The following is a 4878-nucleotide window of genomic DNA, read 5'->3' on the forward strand; positions in this document are numbered from 1 at the left end:
CTCAGGCCAAAATCTTAGAGTCACCCTTTACCCTTTGCTCTCCCCTCTCCTGTAGCTGACCTATCTGGAAAGCCCTGTTGGCCTCACCTTTGACATATCCCGAATCTGGCCCCTTTTCTCAATGGCAACCACCCTGGCTCAGACAATACAATTGCTAATCTCTCTGCTCCTGACCTCAGCCCACCGTCTGTTGTCATGACAGCAACCAAAACAATCCCATGAAAACCCATCTCAGATCCTGTACCTCCTCTGCCCAGCACCCTCCCAGGGCTCCCCCTCCCTCAGAATGAAACTCTTTTACAGCCCTGCATGATCTAAACCTGCCTCTTGCTCTCTCTGATCTTAATTTCTGTGACTTCCTCTCTCACTCTGCCCAGTCAGAGCCTTTCCTCAGCGCCTTTGCACCGGGCATTCCCTCTACCTTGAACGCTTTCCCTAGGCAGCTACCTGGCTGTTTTCCTCACTTTTCAGGTCTCTACCCAAATGCCACCTTCTTCCCTGGCCACCCTGAGTGAAGTAGGAGCTGCCCGCACCACCTTTCCCTCTCACCCTGCCTCATTGTTCACCACCTGATGTACAGTGTATTTTCTTGTGAGTTCACCACCTGATGTACGGTGTATTTTCTTGTGATGCCTATTTCCTTGTTGTGTGTTTGTTTGTTCCAGGATCCAGGACAGTGTCTGACACATAGCAGGTGCTCCGTACATTTTGTTGAACAAATAAGTGACCTGAAAGGGCAGCCCCACAAGCATTCCAAAGGCATTCTAGGCAGAGGGGACCATGTGCACAACCATAAATGCCTAGAGGTGAGAGACGCTGCTGGGTTGAGGATCTGCTAATGGTTCGGTACAGTGGGAGAGCAGGGGTGTGGGGAGCGGGTGGGGAGGAGAAGGGAGAGTGAGAGAGGCAGGGCTTCCGAAGTCAGGCCAAGGAAGCTGGATGTTATGCTGAGAGTGATGGGGAGCCATGCAAAACAACATGATCAAATGTATGTTGTAGACGACAGTTTGGCTGCCTTATTTTGGGCTGGTGGGGAAGCTGTGAGAGGTAGGCATCCGGTGAGCATGAGCCATAGCAGGGGAGATAAGGAGGGGGCCAGGGTCCTGCACCGTCTGAGGCCACCCGCCACATGTGGCTGGTTACGGAGCCTTTGAGATGTGGCTGGCTGGAATTGAGAGGTGCTGTGTGTTTAAAACACACGTTGGATTTCCAATACGTGGTATGAAAATAAAATATACACTGTAGCTTATTTTGGATATATTGGGTTAAATAAGAAATATTATGAAAGTTAGTTTCACCTGCTTCTTTTTGCTATTTATAAAGTAGCTCCTGGAAAATTAAATTTTTTTCATAGGCACATAGAACTCACAGTGTATTTCTGTTGGACAGCGTTGAGTTAGAGGGCAAAATGGACGGGGCTTGGTGGTCAGTGGGCTATGGGGGTGAGGGAGACCCTTGTTCTAATTGCAAGTCTCTACTCCCCCCCCCCCCCCAATTGCTTCTTTGTGATGACAGCATGGTCTAGAGGCAGAAAGAAGGGGCCACAAGGAAGAGCCAACAGAGTTAGTTTTTATCTCAACATAAGCACACACACACACTTCATATCTTCACAGTAAGAACTATTTAGAAATAGGCTGACAGAACAGGCAATTAGACCTCGTCCTGGAGGTATGTAAGAAGAAACTTGAAGACCATCATTAAGCAGGGAAAAGAAAGTTATTCTCAAAATATGGTCCCTGGACCAGCAGCATCCACAGCTCCTTTTAGAAAAACAAATTCTCAGGTCTCATCTCAGTCCTACTGAATGACAAACTCTGGAGGTGGGACCCCCCCATTTGTAATTTAACAGGCCCCCAAGGTGATTCTGATGCCTACTCAAGTTTAAAAACCCTGGACCAAATAACATTCCTACCATAGGTGAACGACTGACACATAGTAGATGCTCAAAAAAAAGAAAAAAAAAAAAAAAAAAAAAAATATATATATATATATATATATATATATATATATAGCCATAATCTTTTGCTGGCCTTTTAATTCCAAGTTGAGGTCCTTGCCCTCCCTGAGCAAATGTAGAATTTACCCCTGTAGCACCTGGTTGTGAGTGAACTTGGCACAGGACGGAGGCAGAGACTCAGGGCATTTCCTATCTGTGCCACAGGCAGAACTCCAGGACTGTGACAGAGCTGCCAGATATGCAAGGAGGGCCCCAGCTCAACTTCATCCCAAGGTGACCCCACTGCCCTGTGTGTGTGTGTGTGTGTGTGTGTGTGTGTGTGAGAGAGAGAGAGAGAGAGAGAGAGAGAGAGAGAGAGAGAGAGACAGAGAGAGAGAGAGACAGAGAGAGAGAGAGACAGAGAGAGAGCATGTGAGGGGGCCATTGATTCATGAGACAACCTCCCGCTGTCCTGTGGGCACAGCTGACAGCCCCGGGGGAGCCAGCTCAGCAGCTGAGCGTGGCATCCGGCTTCCCCGCATTCCAGAACCGCCAGCCCGAGGCCCACCTGACTCAGCAAGCACGTGCTCTCTGGAAACACGGACAGCTCAGACACAGTCCCCACGTCCGTATAAACACGAGGAGCAGGCAGCTCCTCCCCGGGGTGGAATGATTTGTACAAAGTGCTCCGGTCAGTGCCTGGACAGTTAGCCCCCACTCCCCCTGGGCATGCTTGTGATGGGGCCATGGGACCCCTCCGGCTGACGGAAACGCCCCAATGACCTCTCCCGTCAGGATTATGCACAGTAGGTGTAAGGGGGAAAGAATGTGCGCCTACTGTGAGCACCCAGTTCCTGACACAGGCGCTTGTAATTCCCTTAGTTGGTGGAGGTGATAAGATCACCTCACACGGAGCTCCGGAAACCCTTGGCATTTTCTGGGCGATGGAAGCCTCTTTTGTTCTAATGAGCCAACTCTTGGTGAGCTCTTGGAAAGCTCCAGGATGGGGCTGGTCACCAGAAAGACCAAACTTGGAATTTTCAGCCTCTGGGAGGGGAGAGAGGCTGGAGACTGAGCTAACATTAAGTCATGCCGCCGTGAGGAGGCCTCCATAATAATCCCTCATCTGTGGGGTTCAGAGAGTTCAGAGGTTAGTGTGCCAGGAGGTGGTGTACCCCAACACCATGGGGACAGAAGCCCATGAACTTGGGGACCTTCCAGACCTCACCCTATGTGCCACTTCACCTGGCTGTTCATTCATATCCTTTATATCAATAGAACAAACCAACAAACTAAAGTAAACTTGTTCCTACGTGTTGTGAGTTTTTCTAGCTAATGGTCGAACCTGAGGAGGAAGCCATGGGAACCCTGATTAATAGTAGATCTGATAGCCGAAACCTGTTGGGCTCAGTGGATAGAGCGTTGTTGGCCTGCGGACTGAAAGGTCCCAGGTTTGATTCCGGTCAAGGGCATGTACCTTGGTTGCGGGCACATCCCCAGTAGGAGGTGTGCAAGAGGCAGCTGGTGGATGATTCTCTCTCATCGATGTTTCTAGCTCTCTATGCCTCTCTTTTCCTCTCTGTAAAAAATCAATAAAATATATATTTTTAAAAATAGTAGATCTGATAGATCCTTCCCCCAACTGATGGACGGAGAATGACGTAAACTCCACCTGTCTCTGTGGGAGGCCTAGACTTGCCATTGGCATCGGCCGTGGAGGGTGTGTCACGGAAATAAGCCCTTAACATTTGGAGGCTGTGCTATCTCTGGGCAGTTAGTGCCAGAATTGCTTGGTATGAGGGGGGGAAATCACACAGTTGGTGTCAACACTTAGAATACTAGGACTGAACATGTAAGTAAATATATTGTAGATAGTGAGAGCAAGATTTACCCCTGTTTTTTTTAAAATATATTTTATTGATTTTTTTACAGAGAGGAAGAGAGAGGGATAGAGAGCTAGAAACATCTATGAGAGAGTATCATCGATCAGCTGCCTCTTGCACACCCCCTACTGGGGATGTGCCCGCAACCAAGGTACATGCCCTTCACCGGAATCGAACCTGGGACCTTTCAGTCCGCAGGCTGACACTCTATCCATTGAGCCACACCGGTTTTGGCCAAGATTTACCCCTGTTAAAGAAAGACATTACAGCCTGGCCGGTGTGGCTCAGTGGTTGTCTTGTTATCCCGAGGCCACACGGCCAGGAAGCAGCCTAGCAGGGACTGGAACCCAGGGTTGTCTTGCTCCAAAGCTCGAGCCACTCCCTTTCCCGAGAGCCAGCAGCCTCCTGGCTATTTAGCGAGGGCTCTCCTTGTCCCCTTACAGGTCCTTCCACACAGCATATATGTAACTGTGGGCAGCTTCATGGCAGAATTGTTGCCCAAGGTGTGAGGGGTTCTGGAGTTAGTCCTAATTCCATCCCAGTCGGGTGGCCCTGAACAGCTCCCTTTGCCTCTCTGGGCCTCAGGGGCATCGCTATACAATGGAGAAAGGGATCCTGACGGCCTGGGGGTTGGCGGTGCAGGCAGCAGCCTTGGTGTACATACCCTTTTCAGATCCTCTCTGGCTCCGGGACGGACCAGCATGAGGAGTGGGGCAGGGTGGACCGGCTTTGGGTGGCTTGACCTACCAATAGCAGCTCCTGATCCCTGAATGCTCAGAGGAGAAAGCGGGGGCTCAGGGAAGACCCGTCACTTGGCCACGGCTGCACAGAATGGGGGGGCTGGCAGAACTAGGATTGCAACCCCAGACTGGGATCCCACGCCTAGGCCCCGAGCAGGGGGAAAGCCGGGGCCCGCAGGAATCACAGGCAGACGTGGTCCCGTGATGGGTAATGAGCTCCCCGTCGCCGGGAGCATGCAAACGCTGCTGGCGGGGACCCCGGAGCCCCGCACGCACCGCTCAGCCTCCTGCGGCGGCGGCGGCGGCGGCGGCGGGAGCG

The sequence above is a fragment of the Pipistrellus kuhlii genome, unplaced genomic scaffold (genome assembly GCF_014108245.1).
Source record: "Pipistrellus kuhlii isolate mPipKuh1 unplaced genomic scaffold, mPipKuh1.p scaffold_m20_p_11, whole genome shotgun sequence".
Lineage (NCBI taxonomy): Eukaryota > Metazoa > Chordata > Mammalia > Chiroptera > Vespertilionidae > Pipistrellus > Pipistrellus kuhlii.